Source organism: Furipterus horrens, unplaced genomic scaffold (genome assembly GCF_987537825.1).
Source record: "Furipterus horrens unplaced genomic scaffold, mFurHor1.1.pri manual_scaffold_6, whole genome shotgun sequence".
NCBI classification, from domain to species: Eukaryota; Metazoa; Chordata; class Mammalia; order Chiroptera; family Furipteridae; genus Furipterus; species Furipterus horrens.
In genome coordinates this window covers 32,174,054-32,198,473 of record NW_028327176.1, presented here as the reverse complement: position 1 = coordinate 32,198,473, position 24,420 = coordinate 32,174,054, and positions in this window count along the sequence as shown.

Genomic DNA, 24,420 nt, shown 5'->3' with positions numbered 1-24,420 from the left:
TTCTCAAGGGATATGCGCTGTTTGCTAAAATCAAATCATCATCATGAGGCCCCTACTGGTCACTTCACCTCAACTTCAATTGCCACCCTCCTTCCAACATTGCATATGCTTCATTTTTTTCTCTTTGCCCTCTAATATGCTATATATTTTCCTTTTTATTTTTATTTATAGTCTGTCTCTCCCCTCCTCCCACTAGAATGTAAGCTTCATAACAACAGAAATTATCTATTTTGGTCATAAATAATCAGTACATAGAGGGCTCAATATTATTATCATAAAAGGGCTTGTAATTGAACTTGGCAACAAATTAAATACAGAAACTGTTGTACTAGGGCCTTTTGAACTCAAATAATGCATATTTCTCCAACCCTAAATATATTTTACATTATCATTTTAATACATGCATAATATTCCAATACATATGTCCTTTAAATTCATATTGCCATTTTCCTGTATTACTTGATTTAGGATTATCTTCTTGTTGTGGACAATACTATAATAAATGTTACTTCACATATAAGTTAGCATTATTCTCACATCATTTATTATATTCCTAAAAAAAAGAATTCTTGGGTAAAAGCATATGAACAACTTTTAACAAAAAATAAATAAAAAGCATTTTAACAACTTTTGCAGTTAAATTGGTATTGCCAAATTGTCTTGCATAAAGGCATTATCAGTTTATATTTTCTTTTAATGGAGATGTCCTTACCATGAAAATTAAGACTATGGCCTCAGAAAAACTCTGAGTCAAGTCTCAGCTTCAGAACCTCTGGTTAAAGATACTGTGTAATTTATTGAATCCGTCTAGGTCTTGTTTTCTACATCTGAGAAATAGGCAAAATAAAAATATTTGTTTCACAGAGTTGTTCTGAAGACACATGTGAAAATATACATACAGATGTAAAATGGGATCTGACATATACAGTATGTATTAAGTAAAATTACCATTGCTAGTTCAGTGTATGAGATTGTCTTTTGCCCATATTCTTATCAACACTGGATATTATTTGTTATAATCTCAAAGCCAAAATATGATATTATTGGTAGTTAAATGAGCATTTATTTGATCACTAGTGATCAAATGTTATTTTATTTTTCATTGATCCTGTCATGTCTTACTGACCTGTAATATTTCTTTTCATGTTAAGGGAGTTAGTCTCTTATCCGTCAAATGTATTAAAAATGTTTATCCAAATTGTGATTCCCCTTTAATTGGGCCTTTGAGTTTATCTGCTTTAATAAATTTAAATTTTTTGTTATTAAATCTACCGATATTTTCCCTTAGAAGCTTTGTTTTGGGGGATATGCCTAGGAAGTTCTCCTTTGCCAAGTGAAATATTATTATTCACTTATTTCTTCTAGTCCTCTCAAGCTTCTGTTATTTATATTTAAAGTTTCAGCCCATATGGAATTTATTTTGGTTTAAGGCATGTGGTAAGTATTTAGATTTTTTTCACATGCTAATTCAATTGATCATGTTGTCTGCTCATAACTTCCATTGTTGTTGTTGTTGCTGCTGATAAACTAAGAGAAACAAAGGTACCAGGAATAACAGATTAAACAGATTAATTAAGTTCGGGTTATTATTTTGCACAAGATTGATTGATAGAATCTGACCTGACTTCTCTAAACTTGTAAATATAGTTTAATAAAGTAAATGGGCTTTGTAACAACTGTTTTCCTGATTATGTTCCCTCTTTTGCTCCTGCCAAACCTGGTCTTCAAGCTGAAGTTGCTATAAGAATACCAGACATTACCTTTGCAAATGTTGACATTGATACTACTCATAGGAATGTTAGTCTCTCTGGAAAAAGTTGCAGGGTGAATTCCTAAATCAATATAGGACTACCCTGTAGACACTTGTTTCAGATAACTCTTCTTTAAAAGTTTGATTTTACCTCCCTAAGTCTCTCCCATTGTCTCAAATAGTATAGGATGAACATGCCCCTGTAACTACTGGAAGTAAAAATTTCATGTTTCAAAAAATAATTGATTTTTAATTATCTTTTTCTTCCAGCCTGTAGAATCAAACCTTCCCAGAAATTTCTCTAAACTTATTGGTATTTAAAATGTATCTGAAATAAAATAAGAATGCCTATTTAAGGCCTCTTTCAAGCTCTGTGGTTATTTGGGCTCAGTGAGCATACGAGGTTCTTCCTATGACAAGGATCTTAAGAGAAGAGGACTGCAATGTAGAATTTGATTACTGAGGGCTATTATGGCTCTAATGGCCGCCTACCCATTCCCCCATCACTAGGGCTTTAAGTAAGACTCTTGAAAGGCTTCTTTTGTCTCATAAAAGCAAGCTCTGTTGACTGATTGTCCTAGAGGCAAAAGCTTGTGGCCTTTTCCTAACACTTTTTCCCTAGAGGTTCTGCTCTTGTTTGGCCTTATCTCCTTGATTTTGAACTCTTTATTCTCTATTTGGCATGATATCTTGGTCTTGTTTCTTCAACTAGATCCCCTTAAGGAAAGCGACTAGAATGTTCTGTAATTACCACAATGGCTAACATAGTGTTAGGTACACCATAAGTGTTCAGTGGATATTGTCAACTAGTGGACTCAAAGCTCCATTGCCATGCACTGAAGGCTAATGGAAAAATGGTAGGTATTGGCCTATTCCAATTAGAAATAGCTGAAGGAAGAAGAATTGCCAATGTGCCCTTTCTGTCCACGCTGTTGTCCTCCACAAAACTCACCCTTTTTCAATACCTTCCTCCAGCCTTCCTCACAATTTTATAAATGACTGTGCTTAAAAAACATCTATTCATTTTACCAGAAATATTTACTAGTTAGATTTTATTATAAGGCCTTAAACTTGTCATTTTGTAATTTCCCAAGTGTTTTAATAATCAATTCTACAAATTAGCTAAGGGGAACAGTCATCTTATCCTCAGCATGTTGATGAGAAGATGAGATGTGACATTTTCCAGTGGCTTCTCCAAGTTCATATATTTAACACTTAGCATAGTTAAGACTAAAACACAATTCGTCTGGCCAGGAGTCAGTAGTCTTCAGAATGGGACCAGTGCTCATTTCACTGAGCCCCACTGGCTCTCAATTACTATCAGGCCAAATTCCAACTAAAATCCATTCCACTTAAAAATGCATATAAACTTTAAACAGTAGCAATGCCTCAAATATTATCATGAACCATTCCTCTCTGATGCTTTACTAAACGAGAATTCGGAAATTCAAGGCTATGATTTGTCCAAGTATCAATATTTTACTCCCTATTCTTTCTCCCTCAGTATCAACTATTCCCTTAATTGAGCCAGTCTTTAAACTAGAAAACAATTTCACTTTTCTGTAAAAGATATTTCAGTTCCTTTGCACTGAGTTGGGTATGAGGGCTGTGTCTGAAATTAGTTAGGGAGATACAGTGGCAAGTATACTATTACTACTTACAAAATGCAATTAAGCCCTGGGATGGTGGCCAAGAGCCCTGGCAGGCAGACATGAAACCAGGGGAGGGATTATATTGGAGCCATATTGCTACCTTCTAATTGCTGTTTTAACTTTCTCTTTTCAGCCATACTGGTTGTCCTGGCAAGGACTTGATTCTTCCAACACAAGAGCAAAAGCCAAAGCGAATTTATCATCCGATTGAATTTGTGTTTGAATTAGTATGAGACCTGGCCATGAGAAATTGTTCCCTTTACACCTCTGATATTGTTCCAGATGTTGCAGCTGCTTGTAGGTTGTTAGGCTGCTGACTCAGCCCTGGCCCTAACGCTGGGAAATGATAGCTGATCAACCTTTACAAGTCCATTCCCAAGTCAACTGTTAATAGTTTTGTAAGCATTCCAGAGACTGAGGCATTAGGAAAAAAATTGATTAGATATTATACTGAGAGAGAAATAGCATTTAAATTCCTTTTTCTAGTAAGGAGATTGAAATGCCAGGATATAAAGTGCAGTGTTTTTTGCAGGAGAAAATGCTCTTTTTTCCCAAATATCTTCTACACTTTTACCTGCAGTTCTGTGCTAGTTATATGTACTAGAAACTATCACTCACTTCAGACTATTTCAAAGCAAATTTCCTTGAAATGGGGAGCATGTCAGCTCAAATGTGTCAATGTGGATAAGCAGGAGAGCCTGTGTCAGCCTGGACGAAGCAAAACTACAGAGAGGTTGTGCTGGATGAGGAAAATCTTATACGCTAGCTTCAAATTTTACTGGAGTGGAAAGGGTTAACTAACATAAAGCATCTTGAGTTGACTACATGTTGTTAAGCCAACATTTCTCAAGAAGTATTGTCTCACCCAGTTCACCAAATGTGTACACCAAAATCTTAAATGCAATAATCAGATACCTGATTCAAAGAATACCTCCTATAGTTGAAATTAACTATTTTTAAATTTTCTCGCTCTTGAGATTTATTTTCTTCACATCACTCTGCAAATATCTGCTATCTTTTTTCTGTTACTTATTTGCATCTCTATTTGCAAGATACTAAAATTACATCTCTATATTTGTCCTGAGTGCTTGATGTAGTGGCATCAAAAAAATCAGCATTTAGTTATATAAAACAAATAATTTCTGTATATCTACTATTAGCATAGTGCCTATATGTACCAAGTCTACAATACTGTATTGTATACTTAAAATTTGCTGAGAAAGAACTTATGTTGTGTTCTTACAATAATAATAATAGTAGTAATAATAGAAAAATTTAGAAGGTGATGAATATGTTTATGGCCTTGATAGTGATGATGATTTCATGGGTGTATACTTATCCCCAAACTCATCAGGTGGTATATATTACAATATGTGAAGCTTTTTATAATACTTCAATAAAGTCATTTAAAATAAACTAAACATTCTATATTTTGCCTATGCTGCAAAATTTTGCCTGTGTTGCAGGAATGGGAGGAACTGAATAACACCAAGTTTACAGTCCAGTTTTCAAAGACAATCACATGGAAATACAGATACCATGATACATCTAGTATAACAACCTGAAACATTTTCAGTGGCTATAGCACCTCTGTTTCCACCTTTAACCATTTCACTTCTAAGTGACGTGTGCAACATAAACAAAATTTGAGGTGAGAGAAAAAGCATTGCCTATACTCCTCCATCAATTCCAACTTTTCCCATCCCAAGCAGCCACACTTGGGGCCACCATCATAGACTCTGACCTTGTCTTGAAGAGGGGAAGGAACTACAAGGGGTAATGGAAAGCAGCATCCTATTTAGAAATAAAACACGGAAAGAAAGCCAGTGGTCCACTCTAACTCCCAGTTCTGAGCTGCTGATCTTTCTATAGTCTGTACTTTCCCAGTTGTCACCTCTTTTTCCTTCGTTACCTTCAAAAATAATTCTCAATTTCAGTGAGTCAGAATGGAAAGTGGCACTGGCCTGAGATTCAAGCAACCACACAGATTTTGTTCCAACCCTTCAGTCCATTTGCAATGAAAACTTAAACAAGTAGGTTAGGCACTTAGATGCCATCTCCCCACCACCTAGAAAACAGGTATACTCATTTCAAGTAGAGGCACTCTAGGCCATCCCTCCCCTGCTATCTGATGATGTCTCCACTCATAGCACTCCAATGGGATTGAAGAGGTTCACAAAGATGATATTTGGAAATTTTTTATTCTTTCATCAGTGTTTCATATTAACAGTGAAAAATTGTTTAGCTATTAAATTGTGGAAAATACTACAGATAGCAGTGCCTGAATCACCATTAGAATTTTTTGGTTTTTTTTTTTCTTTTGGATTAAACATTACCCTAGCTTTCCTTAAAAAAAAAAATACCCATAATTTGGATCAAAACAATTAGTCCTAAACTGCCTCTTTCAGCCCTTGATAGCTGAATGTCCTGTACCTCTTAATGCTCCCTTTCCTGAAGATGTCTATGCCCTAATCACAAGAACATAAATATGTTACCTTATTTGTCAAAAGGGACTTTGCAGATGTGATGAAGTAGAAGATCTTGAGTTAGGGAGATAATCTTGACATATACAGTGGGCCCAATGTAATCACAAGGGGATTTTTAAAAGAGAGGTATAAGGGTCAGAGAGAAAAGAGATTGGAAGATGCTACACTGCTGACTGAAAATGGAGGATGCCAAGGAATGCAGGCAGCCTGTTAAAACGAGAAAAGTCAAGGAAGCCGATTATCTTCAGGGGACCCCAAAAAGAACACAGCTCTGCCAAAACCTTGATTTTAGGACTTCTTACTTACCTCCTGAACTATAATATTATAAATTTGTATTGTTTTAAGCCATTAAATTTTTGGTATTAGTTACAGCAGCAATAGGAAACTAATAATTCATCCAATTTATATTCTTTAATATGGATCTGTGCTTTTCATATTGGTCACTCCTTGTCATTATTTCTACTCAAGATGACTTTACATTATTCACATTAGCACATTATCCCATAAATAGACATGCCTGGTGGTCAGGTGGTGCTCCTCACATGGGAGATTATGACATGTGGGTAAAAACTCTGACTCTCAGGCCAGACAGATGTAGCTTTCAACCTTTTCTCTGTGATCTTCAACATCTATCACTCTGAAGTTAGCTTCTCCTTTGTAATGTTATACTAATTTCATAAGGTCAATGAGAACATTAAATAAGATAATTTACATAAAAACTTAACAGAAGTCCTGATACATAGTAGGCACTCAATAAATGGCAGCTACTTTTGTTATTAGAATGGATGATTCACTGAACTAGTGTTTAGCAAAGACTTTATAGAGGAATTAAGATCCAAGTTGAACCTTGTAGATTTGAGTAGACTTGGGTAGAACATTACAGAGGTGATGTATCATGTTGGGGATTACAGGTTTTGGAGGAGAGACTTAGGTTTGCCATTTATTACCCATGTCAAATGAAGAACTATTATTTAAAGAGATAGATACAAAATAATGAGTAAAGGACTCAGTCACTGTGTTTATAAACCTAGACTCATTAAAATAGATATGAATTAAATAATTATACACATATGTAATATTTCAAATATAATATATAATCATTTAATATGTATGCATATTTTATACAGGTTATGAAAAGAAAGTATAAAAGGCTAGGATAACATATGCCAGGATGATCTGATACAGTCTTCTATGGACTGAATTGTGTCCCCGACAGCTTATATGTTGAAGACTTAACCTCTAATATAATAGCATTTGGAGGGGGGCATCTCATGAGGTTAATCAGGTTTAGATGAGGTCATGAGGGTGGTACCCACATGATAGTAACATTGTTCTTATAAGAAGATACCAGAGAGTTTACTCTCAATCTCTCTCTGCTATGAGGACACAGTCCAAAGGTAGCCATCTGCAAGCCAAGAGGAAAGGCCTCACCAGAACCAACAACGCTGGCACCCTGATTTCAGGCTTTTAGCTTCCAGAACTCTAAAAAAATAAATGTCTGTTGCTTAAACCACATGATCTATGGTGTTTTGTTATGGCAGCCTAAGAGACTAACACACTGTTTAGGGAGTTTATATCACTGATATTCGCCCTGCTTTCTCTCCTTGGATAGACACTCTAAAGGTAGGGCAGATCTGGAATTGGCCCATGATTGTTATAATCTGATTCAAGACCAACTCTTCTACAGCAACTACCTTGTTCTCTGACCTCCTAGTAAACCCACTGACTTCATCCTCCCTTGCCTACCAGAATTCTCATCACTTAGCCATTTTCTTGTGCATAATGTTAAATGGTAAACATAACATAATTGCCTTAATCATATAAGAACCACTTTTTTCTTCTTCTTCTCTGTACACAGCATATACTGTGGTCAGTATTTGTCTTTTCACTAGACTAGAGTGACTGAGAATGTAAAAATCTTCTTGTTTGAGCTGAAATGAAGGAGAGTAGATGTGGCATGAAAAACAAATACTGTTTGAAAGAATCAAGAATGAATGTGAAAACAATAACAACAACAAAAGAAAAAAGAGAAGAGATTATTGAACAGGTAGGAAAAAATACCCCATTGTAGATTAAACTGGACTCTGGCTTGGAAAATTTATTGAGTAAGAGTGATTCCCCAGAGAGAAGTCAGTTGCCACTGTTGAGCTGATGTAGCATCTCTAAACCTAAAGAAAAGTAGTTGTTTCAGCCAAATGAAAGGCAGAAGTACTGACTCCACCTATATGAACTCTTAGTTTTGCCAACTGATGTAGCTAGCTCTGGCATCCTAATAGTCTTTCATGATGGACTCTCTTCCTTCTCAAATCCATTCTCCACAAAGCAGCCAAAATAATAATTATAAACAGGAATTGGATACTTATAAACATCAGTTGGACCACCCCCTGCTTAAGGTCTATCAGTAACTCCCTTTGCATTTAGAATACAACACAAACTTTTCACCATGGCCTCCTCACATGAGTGTCAACCTCACTCCCAATGCACCTGCCATGCCAGCCTTGTTTCTGCTCTTAAATATGCTAATCTCACCCTTGCCTTTGCTCTCTGAAGGCTGGGTATGGAGCCTGCAACATTCCTCTTTCACTTCTTCATTCACCTACCACTTTCTTGCATGTCAGGTTTCAAGCTTGAATGTCATCTCCTAAGAGAGGCCTTTTAATAGGTACTTGCAAATAACCCTTGTTATTTTTCTCTCTAGCACTTTGCAGCATATAAATCTTCCCATGATGGGCAGGGTGCGTCCCTTTGTTCATCATTATATTCAAAAGACCCAACCCACTGTCCTACATATAGCAAGCACTCAAGTATTTGTTGAATGACTGAATGAATGGTAGCAGGCTGCTATCCTTAGAGAGAAAAATGTGTGGACCAGACAATACTTTTAAGAGCAGCCAGACTTTTAAAATTAAAGTTTAGCCCTTGAGAATCATCCCACAAAGCAAAGGATTGTTGATTTGATTCCCCATCAGGGTACATACATGGGTTGCAGGCCAAGTACCCTGTAGGGACACAGGCAAGAAGTAATCAATCTATGTTTCTCTCACACATCAATGCTTCTCTCCCTCTTTCTCTCTCCCTCCTCTTCTCTCTTAAAATAAATAAATAAAATCTTTTAAATTTTTTTAAATTAAAGTTTAAAACCTTCAGGAAGTTAAAATCTGCCTCTATTTGGCCAAGTGCAAAGTTCCCCAAATTCTGTGTTTTGCCCTGTTTCCCTTCTTCCTGAAATCCTTCCATGCTGAGAATTTTTATACTACATCTAGCCTTTAAGTGTTGGAGAGGATGTAGAGAATGGGGAACCCTTTTGCACTGTTGGTGGGAATGCAGACTGGTGCAGCAACTGTGAAAAGCAATATGGAGATACCTCAAAAAATTTAAAGTGTATCTGCCTTTTGACCCAGCAATCCCACTTCTAAGAATATATCCAAAGGAACCCAAAACACTAATTTGAAAGAACATAAGCACCCCTACATTCATTGAGGCATTATTTATGATCACCAAGATATGCAAGCAGCCCAAGTGTCCATCAGTAGATCAGTGGATAAAACAACTATGGGACATTTACACAATGGAATACTACTCAGCAATTAAAAAATAAAATTTTACCCTTTACAACAGTATGGATGGATCTGAAGAACATTATACTAAGTAAAATAAGTCAGTCTGAGAAAGACAAATACCATATGATTTCACTCATATGCGGAATCTAATGAACATACTGAAGTAAAGAAAATGTGGACAAATTTATAGATGAAGAGCAGGATGACAGCTAATGTTGGGGGGGCGGTTAAGAGGTGGAACAGTTGAGCAAAAAGGAAAAAGGACTCATGGACAGACATGAACAACAGTGTGGTGATTGCATGGGGAGGAGGTATAAGGGGACTAAATGGTAATGGAAAGAATACAATAAAGATTCAATAAAAATAATAAATAAAATGTTTTTTGTCTTGTTCTATATGATTCTGTTTGCTGCTTTATCTCTAATATCTAGACCTCTGCCCACCATTCAGTAGGTGCTTAATGAATATTTGCACATGAATATAAAAAAGAGTAGAAATCTTTGAGGACAAGAATCATGCCAAACACTTCTTAGGCATTTTTAAAAATTAAGTAACATGTCAAGCAGCAAAAAACAAATGCCATATGATATCACCTAATACAGGAAACTAATGAACAACACAAAAAAACAAGCAAAATAGAAACAGAGGCATATAAACAGGGAACTGACTGACAGTGAGCAGAGGGAGGGGGGAGCGGAAAAAGCAGGGAAACAAGGGGAAGGGTCTAGTCAGGAACTCGTATGAATGATCTATGGACATGGACAACAGAATGGGGATTGAATGTAGGGGTGGGGGAACAATGGGGTAAAATATGGGATAACTGTAAAAAAAACAATTAAAGCAAAAAAGGAATTGCTAATGGATTCAGACATCAATATTTAGAAAAATGCACATATTAAAAACATTTCTGAAATATAAGATGCATATGTTTGTCTTCTTATATATAGGCCACTGAAGACAACTTGACATTTCCTTGATGTTTCAGGGTTATTAACATGAACATCAATTATTGTTTACTTCTGTCTCTGAGGATATAGTTAAGTCTAGCATATGCAGGAAGGAAAGGAGGCACACAAGCAAATGCAGTCTCTCACAGTTCTCTTAAGCTATTATGCCAAAGGGCCTGGAGCATGCAAGATAGAAATTCTAAGATAATCAAACAATTTCCTTGGGAAAGAGAAACTGATCCAAATATGATAGTAATAACAAGCTTTGTTTCTCTGTAGAATGGCGGTTTCATTAGCTCTTTCACCATACATAAATTTAAGAAAATATTCTGAAAATGTGGGATGAAAAGAGCACTGTCTTTAGCAACAGGGAGCACTGGCTGAGCTTGAATATGAGCTCTGCAACTTCTAGCCCTGAAAGGGAGGTGTGGGCATTGGATTACACAAGGCATCTGTCATACTTTGCACAGAATCTAGCACACAAATAAATGCCTGATTCAGGGGGTTTTCTCATCCTTCTCCAGTGTGCCATCAGCTCTCCTAATGACCTAACTGCCCTGGGATCTTCATTCTCCTTGGCAACACCTCCTGCCATTTATCAACAGTCCTAAGGAAAGAATTTGATTAATATACTCAAATGTACTGGGCTCTGAAAATTACTTACTTACATGTTTTTCTTTACAAATGCATTTGCAATTTGTAAAGGAGATAACGAATTCATCCATGGGAGTGGCTTTTAAATAATAGAACAGCAGGCATCACAGCCAAACTGGAAATAGTTTGTCCAGGGTATTGTTTTGCTATTGCTCTTCAAATCTCACCACATTAGTAATGCTCTCTCTGCCTTCATGCAAAGCAAAGCCTCGCACCAAATATTATACGTGTACATTAAAATTTGTGTGCTGATATCTCTGATAACTCAGATTTATAAAAACTTTCTTCTTCAAATGTATTAATATGGTTCTGTGTAGCCCACACTTTCCTTCGTGGAAAATAATGTTACTGCTGTGTCTTTATACACTAGCATCTCATTGTGACTTACTAAGGATTTTTACTTTTCATAAGGAAGGTTTTAACGAAGCCACTTTAAGCCCTTTTTAGATTTTAAATGATAAAAGCATTGGCAGGACTTGTAAGAAATAGCACAGAGTGGCCATACAAACATCTTTAACAGCGGAAACCTGCCCCTCACCAAAGAGAGTACTTTGCTGTTTATTCAGATTTAGGGAAGAGACTGAAGTGCAAGCATGATGAGATTCTGAAGGACCCCATTAAAAGCAGACATTTCCACACCCACCGGAAATGAGGATTGGTTTGTTGGCAGTCAGCAGGGGGCACATTTTCTGTTTCTGTGGCCATTACAGGATGATTCCAGGGTGCAGATTGACCAGCAGATCCTGACGTTCCCTCTGTAATTCAAGAAAGTCTCTCAAGTAAACTAGTAATAGGTAAAGTGACTCATTTGGTGACTTTACCCAATATACAAAATAAAGCTATATATTTCAGGGTAGAAAAGGAGGTGGGTTAATTTGTTTGGCTGCCTATTGTTACTACTTATAAGTTTATATGTAGAGTCACTAAAACTAAATAATTAGGCTGTCTATACTACCAAGCCCAGCTTTCATCAATATTATGCTAAGCATTGAAGCAGAAATCAAGAAATATATTGTTTCTTTAGGAAAGTATACAGTTGACACTTTCTGAAATGGTTCCCAATGATCCCCACTTCCTGGTATTCACATGCTTGTGTAATCCCTCCATCCTTGGGTGGGGGCGGGATTTAGTGACTTGCTTCTGCCAAAAAAAAAAAAAAAAAAGGAGAACATGATAGGATGTCTCTTCCAAGAGTAGATTATAAAAATCTCTGCCTCTCTCTCTCCCCCACCCCTACTCTCTCTCCCTCTCCTCCTCTGCTTTCTGCAAGGAAGTCAGTCACCATACCATGCTGTGAGCTGACTTGCTGAGAACAAACACCATGGCAAGGAACTGGGGCCAGCTTCCAGGGAACAAGCAGTGAGGAATTTGGGTCTTCAGTTAGACAGCCCATGAGGAACTGAATTGTGTCAACAACCACATGTTGGAAACAGATCCTCCAATAGCTGAGCCATCAGATGAGACCACAACACCTGCCACTACATTGACTGCAGTCTTGAGAGAGACCCTGAGACATCTCTCTCAGCCAAGCCACCCCAGATTCCTGGCCAACAGTTAATACAAGTTAATAAGAGTTATTTTAAGCCACTAAGTCTTGGGGTAATTTGTTACGCTACAATAGATAACTAATTCAAGAACCTTTAAATAGATAATATACAATAGAAGGGTAGATAACATGTAATATACTCACATAATGTAAAATAAGGTTAAAGACTATTTGATTACATGAAAATAATTTCTATGTAGTTACATATATGACCTTTAAATAAGACTAAATCAATTTCCTCAGGAAGCCAAGAGGTAGAGAAACCAGAACATCAGGCCAAGATCCAGATATTATAGAACACTACCAAAAGGCATAGAAAAATTCTGATTTTACTTTTTAAAAAGTCTGTTCTTTATCAGCCAGTGCCCCAGGAGGTAAACAAAAAACACTCTACATCACCTATGGAGAGAAATATTTGATGCAAGAACTTAGAAAAGAATTGGAAGTTCCCCAGGAGCAAAACAGGGAAGGTGATGTTGACCAGAGATCAAGAAGCTGCTGGTGCCATTGCAAGAACCTAGGAATGACACCTGGCTCCTAATGCCACTGAAGGTGCTGAACAAGAGCCACGACCCTACTGCTAGCACTGCTGGTTCTTCTGACTAATGTTCAGCTGAAGCAGAAAGGCTCCTACTGCCCTCTTGTCTTCTAATAGTTATTCCATGGAGGTCTCCTATGCACAGAACCTCCCATCAGCCCACCTGAAAGGGAGTCTAGGGAACCGTACTGCCAGTAGTACACTGGCTAAGTGCCAGTGAACAATTATCTGCCACACAAATTAAAGGTTTCAATATTTCCCTTTGAGTGACAGCATCTATTTTTCAAGACTAAAATTATCACAAGAGGATACTTGGTACAAATTCCTTGAGCATTTTACTTTATCTTTACAAATTAAGCCCAAGATTACCACTGCATTCCTATGATAACAAGATAACTGGATGAATATATCGATTTCATCATATTTGAAACAAAGGGATTCTGGATTTTAAAATGTCACTCGAACCTGTGGTAAGAGTGGGTTTTTAACTGAACAATTTAGATAATCTAGTCAAAACAATTTATTCAAAAATTCTTTATAAACAAGACTTATAACCCTCATATGTGCAGACTTATACTCTCATTTCATTGAGAAACAGAAGTAAAAATATGTCAGTTAGATATGAGTGCTAGGATCCAAATATTTTCCTGGCCCTAATTCATTCACAGAATTATTTTGGATCCTAAATATACAACCCTTACATCTCTAGACAATATTCAGTGCCTTGAATATTTTACATTAGATTTTATTATGCAATTACTGTCTCTTCAACTTGGTCAAGTTTTTAAGGTACACATGGGAAGGGAGTTGGATTAGTAATTAATTTTCTCTTGATTATTATTTTGCTTTCAAACCAATCTAAAACTTCATTTCTTCTATATACTTTCACATGTTGCCTTTACCCCCTTATCTAGAAAGCTTGCTTCTTGACAGCAATACCCATATTTTCACTCTAATAGATATTTACTAAGGGAAAAGATGTTTCAAGCACTGTGGTAGGTACACCCAACATCTCTTTTTAGTTCCAGTACCATGAGCCTCACACTCTTCCTGGCCTGAAGCTAGTGCTTAGTGAGTCATTATCAAATCACTGATCAGCTCAAGCAAAAGTACGAACTCAAAAGAAATAAAGGTTTTCTCATCATGCCACAACCTGCCACCTATTATTGTAACAGATTTATTTCTTTCTGTCATCAGAATCCCCGGAAACTAGTCAATGGCAGAGTAGAGAAAAACGTGGATGTCTTGCCTTAACGCTTGGATTTATACAGGTAATTGGATTTCTTTCTTCTTGAAGGACACAATTGGAAAGTCATGTGTCTGGTCCTGTTCTCAAAGAGCCTATATAACACTCAACCACAATCTCCAAACTCCTTGCATGAACCTTTGCTAAGCTGAGGTAAACGGTAACATTACAGCTATTTCTGAAGGCTAATGTTGATAAAGTGTGGCTGTTGATAGTTGTATTTGAAAATTGTACTCACTTCCAGTGTGTTCTATGAGGCCCTGGAGTAAATAAGGGCCTTTCATATTGCTCTTACCCTAGATTATTTGTCCATCTGAATAAACAATTCAAACTGCCAATGTCAACTGAGTAGGGCCTGAAAGGACAATCGGTCTGATCAATAACACAATTGGCTCAGGTGCCACTGAAAAATGGCAGATGGCAGATGGCAGAGTGAGCACAACTGTTTACCTCTGTGTCCTTTCAGGACTTACTAAGATGATAGAAAAGCAACATTTAAGAAATATAATCTCAAGAAGCCAAGGAGAGGAGGCAACACTGGGAAGCAGATACACAAGGGAAGACCCAAAAAGCTGAGTCTTAAATGAAGAAGAGAATGCTGAGAAGCAATTTGGTCCATATTGCATAACCCCACAAAGGCTTAGAAAGGGGCATCACCTCTCACCTCTGGAAGTAAGGGTGTGAATAATGCTCCAAATGAGAGAATTGGTCCAACATGTGGTACAGAGCCATTGAACCCCAAGATCACCTCTCTGATTTAATGAAGACTTCCATCCCATCAGAAGACTAGAGATTTATCCTCCAAAGGAGAAAAAAACAGTATATCTGATTTGGGGAATGTGATACCAAGAAAATAGAGAAAATGTAAAAGCCTACATGTAGAATCTTGATCTCATGCACTACAAACAACCAGGAGCTCTGTTTCAGTACCAAGTCCTAAGGATGCTATTACTCTTAGAAATCTGACCAGCTCTAAAGAAAAGAACTGACTTACAACATTGGTGATTCCCATAAATTTGAAAAGCAAAAACCAAAAGAGAGAAAAGCAACTTGGGGGAAAAATAATAAAATACAAATATATCATTCACATCCTCAGAGAACTGAGAATACTATGCTAAGCAAAAGTAACATTCAGGTGAAAAACTTCTATAAATTAAAACTATGGTAGCATACATTAAAACTTTTAACAGAGAAGCTAGAATAAAAAATTTTAAAAATTACCCCCAAAGATGTACAAAGTGACAAGATTTAAAAAATGGGAAGTTTTTAAAAAGAAGTGAGGTAAGGCAGAAGAGTTAAATCTTCATCTTCCAAAGGGAGAAGTCAATGTGTAAATAATAAAACTGGAAAATCAAGAAATAGTAGTACACACCTATTGTATAGCACTATGGAAGTAATCAGCGTGATAAACTCATTGAAAGCATTTGTCTTTGAGAGATGAAAATGGGAGTGTTATGAGCAAAAGACTGCAATTTTTGGTAACAACCCTTGTACAATAACTCTTTAAAGTATTTTCATATATAATTTTAATGAAAAAAAAACATTTTATTTTTTCCTAAACAGCATAGGTTTTGCACCTGGCTTTTTAAAACCTTAGCACTGGCACCTACAAGCATTGGGAACATCACCTAACTCCTTTAATGTCTCCTTATCTATACTTTGGGAGAAGTAATATCTACCTCACAGAGTTGTTGTGAATGTCAAATTTGATAGTGTTTGTAAGAAGCTAATCAAATAGCCTAGTAAGTATTAAGGGCACAATAAATGTTAGCCTTATTATTATTCCTTAAGTTAGCTACAAGCAAACTTGTCATTTGCCAGAGGATTCTCTTGTGCCATCTTTGTGATAACAGAGATGGAAGTTTTGTAAAAAAAACTATATTTCTAGAGTTGTCTCTGGCCTCTGTGATCAATATTGTTCTATAAATTAACCTTGTTACCTATAGTTATAACTATTAACAATCTCTTCGATATAAGAGAAAGAAGTCTGGGATGAAGAGTTCATGAGATTTATGAAGAAGGTAATGTAAAGATCCTTATTCTGTGATGAATAGAAGAGGTATTTTCATGTTATTCCTTAGTTACTCCTATTAACCTAATATATTTTCCAGCCACCAATAAATAAAATAGTAATAATATTTGTAATAAGAAGAATGGCACTCCAAAGGTATCCATGTCCTAATTGCTAGAATCTGTGAATATGATATATTACATGGCAAGGGGAACTTTGCAAATGTAATTAAGGTTACTAACCTTAAAATAGGATAATTTTTCTGGATTATCTAGGTGGCCATATCTAATCATATGGGTCCTTAAAAGCTCAGAAGAGAACTTTCCCTGGCTGGTAGAAAAATACAAGTGCCAAAGGGAAAGTCAGAGACATTAGAAACAAAAAAGAACTCAATCTGCCATGTTTGGGGCTACTTGGAAAGCATGAAAAGGAATTCAGGCAGCCTCTAGGAGCAAATACCAGTGGCTAACCACTGGCAAAGACACAGGAATCTCAATTCTATAATTGCAAGAAACTAAATTCAGACAACAGTCTGAATTTGCTTGGAAGTAAATTCTTCCCCAGAGCCACAAGTAAATGTAGCTCTGCCAACAGCTTGAGTTTGGCCTTGTTGGACCTCATCAGAACATCTAGTCATACCCACCCAGACTTCTGACCAACTATAGTACAGAGAAAACTAATGCAATATTCAAATAGGTCATAGTTCTAGTGAAGTCTCATCTGACTCAGAATGTGTAATCTGACCCACTGGATATAACATATTTTCAAGGATTTTATAATATAAAGCCATCATATTACATCACCTTGTATTTTCAAAGGGGACTTTATGATGTGAATATTAAGGACTTTCCTCTTTAAGATATCAACAAAGCTTGACAGGATCTACATGCTTCTGCATATAAGATCGGTTGTAATGGCTGGATAACCAGCCAGAAAACATGATGTTTATCAGTAACAACTGTCTTTTGAAGGTGATTTAGTCATTCATTAACTTAACAAATAGCTAAAGACACTAATATACACCATAAAGTAGAACTTGGCATTTTTTGCTGTCATTGCCATTAGACTGCTTTTTAGCATTCATTATAGGAGACTTAATTCACTTCTAAAAGATAAGTTTTAAGTACAAAATGAATAATAATGTAGTGTTGAATTTCAGTGAATTGAGATCTTATCAAGTATGATATATTATAGTACTTTATAAAATGTCCATATTCTGGGAGAAGCATCTGTGTTAGAAACTAAAAAAGAGAAAAAAAGAAAATAAGATACATTCCAAGTAAGGTCTTCAGGTTGACTGTAAATATGAGACAGTAAAAAATTATGAATGGTCACATTTGACCAGATTAAAGCAGTGAAAGAAGGATGTGACAGAACCTTGGGAAGGGGGCTACAACAGCTCATTCAATCTCCTCAAATTCCCCCACAGAAACATATAAATGAATTAGAAAACCAAAAATCTACAGACCATTTCTATTACAAGATGAGGTAACAAGATATCACCAGAGACCCCAAAATACAAGTGAGTTGTAATTACTAATGAAAGGACAAGGACTTGTATAATAGCAACTGTACAGGGTAAATAAAGAGAAGGAAAAAAACTGATATCTGAGTTCACCAGCACCTCAAAATAACCTATGGATACTTACTAGAAATGTCAGCAGGTTATTATAAAAATACTGTCTAAACTGGAGAAAGTTTTGCAAACTCCAAATCTTGGGTGAATGCCAAGGGACAGTAGGCATAGAGACAAGTGATGCTGGAGTGTTCTGGAGCCTAAGGACCCTGAACTATAATTAAATGAAGCCCCTTCAAGAAAAAAAAAAATCTGAGGAGAAATTACAGAGTATAGAATCCAAATTAACTAGAATAGGAAGAATAGTGAAAAACAAAGTATCTAGATAAAAGGGAAAATGGGAAAGAGAGTCGGTAGACCTTGGAAACCAAGAGTTCACATTTTAAAAACAACAGAAGAGAGAGTTCTAGGATTCTGAAGCTGAAACATTTAACCTGAACAACCTCCCAATGTTGTGTGCAGAAGAATTCACCTTATTTAAAACAGAACCAAAGAGGGTCATGAATGAATCCTAAGCAAGATCAGTACAAGAGGAACAAAATAAAAAAAGAAGAACAATATCCCTATATAAAATGAAGATATGCAAGATAGTCATGCCCATATAACAATTAAAAAAAACACACACACACAATAGTAGCCCAATATTTCAAAATGAGCTAAAAGATATAGAGAAAACTATAAATGTTTTGAAAAATAACATTAATAAGAACTAGAAAAAATTTAGAAATAAGATTATTAGAAAAAGGATAATTTAGAAATAATTAGAAATAGAAAATTATCTCAGAATTTAATTGTTACTGAACAAAAATGGGACTTGGCTGCCTGCCGTCACCAAAAGGCAAACCCTAGAGGCAGAGGCTAGTGAGAAAAGAAAGTTTTTATTTGGATGCTGAATGATCTGGAAGAATGGGGGACTCTTCCCCATCTCAAAGCTCATCTGCTCTGAAAAACCCAGAGACAAAACCCCGCTGTCCTCAGCAAGACCAAAACAAAAGGCAATGCTCAAGTTCCTGCTTCATTTACAAAGTACCATCATCTGGAGCCAGAGGCAGCTGCTAATGGGCCATCCACATAGCTTAGCTTGTTCTCAACTGCTGCCCAGCTTCAGACTCCCTACTGCAGGCTGCACATGGAGCCAGCGCTACCATTGGCCATGCAGCTTCTAGGGCCACAAGGTCCAATGCTCCGGGGCCAGAGAGTGCACAAACATACCAATGAATGCTCCTGGAGTTCATGGGCCACTGGTAAGGTCATGCGGAGTCAAGCAGCGCTACCTCCGACTGCAGGTCCCAAGCAGTGAGTGATAAGCCAGAGAGTTTCTTGGCTCCCCTGGGTTTATATTAGTTTCAGGTGTGAGACAGACCAGGCATTTTCTGAGAATGACGAATTAACTTCCTAAATTTTTGCACACTTTGCGTGGGTCCACCTCCCAACCAATTCCTTCTAGACTGACAGGCCTTTTTGGTCCAGCACCAGAACCACTTGAACTTCTATTGCACATGGCCTGCTTTCCCCTAGTCTTACCCTCAATTTGGTGCCAGAAGGGTGTAAGAGGGTTATTCTCCTTTATCCACTTATTGTGCTAGCCTTGCACATGTTCAGTGTAAGAACCAACCCCTGCCATAGTCATGGCCAGAGGCAGGGACTCCCGTGGTGCTCCATCAACTCCAGGCCTCCCATGCTCTAGTCCCCATGTGAAGCAAGTTGCCCACACTTGGGGCCCATTGAAGAGAGTAATCAAATCAAAAACCTAATTAAAGGGACCCTGGAAACCCTGTATAGCCTCTCAGGCAGCAGCAAGAGTGGCCTCAGTGGGAGGGGTGGGGCATCTGGAGCCAGAAGCAGGACTTCTGCACCAGGGGTGGAGCATATACAAGACATGCACTAGGTTCAACATGGCCTCACAGTCCTGCGGAAGTGCTGTGAGACTCAATACCCTTGCCATGGCCCCAGGCAGCTCACAAAGGCATTGACTGTACACTATGCTCTCAGTGCTTGAATCTCTGACCTCTGTCCCCAAGAAGTGTGGCTCAGTGCACAAGTGGCCCTCAGGTGTCATTCCTATGACCTAGCCCCATCTCCCCTAGTGGCGCCACCTGCTCCCTACCCGCAGACCACTCCCAGCGGCACAGACAAGCTATCAGTATCATGAAAGCTAAACTAGAAGGACTACACAGGCCAATAAACATAATGGGTGATGCGTTAGAGAATAAAGAAGGTGGAAAGGAAAATATTTCAAATCAAATAGAAATTTTAAAAACAGACATGAAGAATTCAAGAGAAAATGATACCGGCTAAGAAAATATAACATGTACAATAGAAGTCCCTTAAAAAGAACGCCAATAAAATACAACATTTATACAACTTTATAATTTAAAATTTTTATTGAAATAAAATTAAATCTACATATTTAAGTGATATACTGTGTGCATGGGAAAATAAAACCAGAAGAACCACTAACAAGTATGCAGTATAGGATTAATCTTACCCAAAGAAAAGTTTTGCCCTTTCTTAGCTCCTGGGAGGTAACATGTAAGTCTCTGGAATGTCCTGCCTGATAAGTGTGTCTTTGTTTTCCTGGGGCTTTTGGCCATGCCAGATCTATAATAACAATAAGATTTATGGTGGGTGCATTGGGCCATGTGCTATCAACTTGACCTGTAAAGGAGATGAAAAAAAGATCAACCTCTGTAGGAGGTGCACCTTACCTCCATGGCTGATCTCCAATAAAAACCCTGGACACCAAGGATCTGGTGAGCTTTCCTAGTTAGCAGTACTCCATGTGTATTGCCTTATGTCACTGATGGGAGACACAAGCGCATTCTGCACACGATTCTACTGGGAGAGAACAGCTGAAAGCTCATGCCTGGTCTCTCTTGGGCTCTTCCCTCTGTGCCTTCCTTATGTGCCTCTTTGCTTTTGTGGACAAAAAGAGACCACATATTAAACTTAACAAGCTCAGGGGAGGCCTGTGTGATGCCCTTACAAACTCAGAGACTTAAAGTTACCACACAGGATGGTCTGAAATTAATACTTTTTAACTAAAAGCAGTTCATAGTGGGTAGTCATGTCCTAGATAAGACTTTTCCCAGACAAAAATCAATCTTTAATTAAGTCATTCTATTGTCTTTTTTCATCTAGGATAACATTCCTTTGGAATGTCAAGGTAACTTCCCCTTGGGCACAGCCATACACCAGAGTGGAGACCACAAATCCCATCATTGTTATTGTTACTGTTATTGTGTTAATTGTTGACTGTTAACTATCCTGTACCCACTTATGTAAAAGATGTATCTATCATTTTACTTTTTATTCATTCCCAGAGGTTTTCCTACTTGCTTTCTCCTGCCTCCCTAATTTATCACCAATAGATTTTGTGTAACCCCCTATGCCTCCTCTTTTGATTGTAATGTATAAAATAAGATGTAAAACTACCATTTTCCAGAGTATTTTCTCAATCCATTGAGGTTTTGCTTCCTGGCAATTGTCATCAGTTTGGCTCAAATAAACTCATAAAAATTCTTACCAATTTGGAAGGTTCTTACATTCACACTTCTCCGATTTTAATTGGTATTCTTTTGCTGTAATAAACCAAAACCGTTAGTATAAGGCCTTTTCTGAGTTTTGTAAATTATTTCACTGAGTCATTGAACCTTATGGTTGTCTTGGGGACCTTCCAAACTGCATTAATAAATATTCTAGTAAAACTATTGGGCTTTGAAGGAAGAGAAAAAATAATCCTTTGAGGTTAAAACAAAATACTTAGTCACATATAAGAAGAAGAAAAATAGATTGTTACCAGATATTTTAATAGTGTAAAATCAAGAGCAGTTTTTCAGTACTTAGAAAAACCATGAACAGAAAAAGTCCCCATGTAATAAACACATGAAGGTCTCTGCTGAGAGATAGTCCTCTCTGACTCTATCACATTTCTGAACATCTTGAGAATGAGACACTGATTGCCCTTTGTTCCAGATTATCACTTCAAGGATGTTTGAATAGGACACCGCCTTGGAAGATAAAGACAGTGTCTTCTCCCCAGAGCAAAAGATAAGCATGGTTACTGCTCCCTGTTATGCAAACCACTGTGAGTGCATGCATTCATCGGGATCTGTCTGCATCACCCTAATGGGATTTGGGGACAAGAGAAAGTGTTGCAAATATGTTGATATTCATGCTTCTTGCTATAATAATAAAATTCTTCTGCCAGTATCCATGAGACTGTAGTAGACTAACTTGTTACCTTGCAGATAACTAAAATCTCAGACTTTTGCTGTTCTTGATAATTTGGGAATTGATTTTAGATATTCACAGGAACATGGATTTCTTGAAGATAAAATACAGAGGCCCCATGGGCTGGCTGCAGAGAGTTGAGAAGATTCCCTGGGACCCAGCATTGAATGCCCTTGCCCAAGTGGCAATTTGAGTTAAGAATCACAGGCATAGACTTATGAAAGTATATGGCACATACAGGAATTGTCTGGTGTTGCAGAAACAAAATATCAGAGAGAAGATGAAGGAATGGAGGTAATGAAGCATCAAGGAGGTAAGGAAGGATCAAACTCTGTAGACCAGGGTTTGGCCTATGGACCAAATCTGGCCTACCATTCTTTTATGTGACCCATGAGCTAAGAATGGTTTTCCCATATTAACTAGCTGAAAAAAGAGAGAGAAAAAAAAATACTATTCTATGTATCCTTCTTATGAAGGATACTATTACATAAAAATTATATGAAATTCAAATATCAGTGTCCATAAATAAGGTTCTATTGTTACATAGCAAATTCTATTTGTTTATGTATTTTCAATGGCTGCTTTTGCGCCACAATGGCAAAACTGAGTAGTTGTGACAGATACTATATGGCCCACAGAGCCTAAAATATCTCCCAATTTTTTACAGGAAAAATGTTTGTTAATCATAGTGTATGTCCCTATATGCCATGCTTACATAGTTGAACATTTTTCCTGTGACTACTTAAAGAAATAAAATTATTAAATAAAATCAGCATTGTAACTGTGACAGCAATATAAGGGATGAATTAGATACAGATTAATCACTTGTAAATTAGTGTAAGGATCAAAATTACAAATAAAAATGGAATGCACTTCAAAAAGAGGGCGGAAACCAGTGAAGAGAGGAAGGGCCTCTGTTGTGAGACATGTATCATATAGGCTTGAAAAAATCTGGCCAGGGAGCAAAAAGTAAAATAGTTGGAGGGAAAAAAGGAATATTTTTAGTTTGATTGGCTATAATGACATTATTTAAAGAAGACAAAAGGAAGAGAAAATTTGAGAGTAAGAAAAGGAAAATAAAAGCAAATGAGTTTCACAGTGTACATTAAAAATATGTCATACCTGAGAAACTATCAGATAATCCTTGCCTATGAACATTTATAAGTTACTCTTATGCCATTTTTTATTTTTTATTTTATTGATTATGCTGTTACAGTTGTCCCAATTTCTCTTCCTTTTGCTCCCCTCCACCCAGTTACCCCCCTCTCCTCTAGCAGTCCCACTCCCCTTAGTTCATGTCCATGGGTCATGCATATAAGTTCTTTGGCTTCACCTTTTCCTGTACTATTCTTAACATCCCCTATCTATTTTGAGCCTATCGATTATGCTTCTTAATCTCTGCACCATTTTCCCTTTTCTCCCCCTTCACCATCCCAGCTGATAATGCTCTAAATGATCCCTATACCTATGATTCTGTTTCTAATCTGGTTGTTTGCTTAGTTTGTTTTGTTTTTATTATTTTAGATTCTGTTGCTGATAGTTGTGAGTTTGTTGTCATCTTAATGTTCAGAGCTGTGATCTTCTTGTTCTTAAATAAGTCTCTTTAACATTTCATATAATAATGACTTGGTGATGATGAACTCCTTTAGCTCCACCCCTTACAATGTAACAGGTGAAACAGCTCTACCTAAGACACAGAGGCAAATGCAGAAGGCTGTCTGAGGAGGCAGAGAAGTATGGCCCCAAAGAGGCAGATCAAGATTCTAGTGGGAGAACTGAGCAATGAAGACATAACCAACCTAAGAGATACACAATTCAAAACACTGGTGATAATGATGCTCACAGACTTGACAAACAAGATTAAGTATGACAGGGAAGAAATGAAGTCTATGCTAAGTGAAATGAAGGAAAATCCACATGAAACCAGTGGTGAAGGGAAGAAAACCAGGGTTCAATTCAATGATTTGGAACATAAAGAAGAAATGAACCATCAACCAGTACAGAATGAGGAAACAAGAATTGGAAAAAAATGAGGAGAGGCTTAGGAATTTCTGGGACAACTTTAAACATGCCAACATCTGAATCATAGAGGTGCCAGAAGGAGAAGAGGAAGATCAAGAAATTAAAAACTTAAGTGAAAAAAATAATGAAGGAAAACTTCCCAAATTTTGCAAAGGAAATAGACAAACAAGTCAAGGAAGCAAAGAGTCCCCAACAAGCT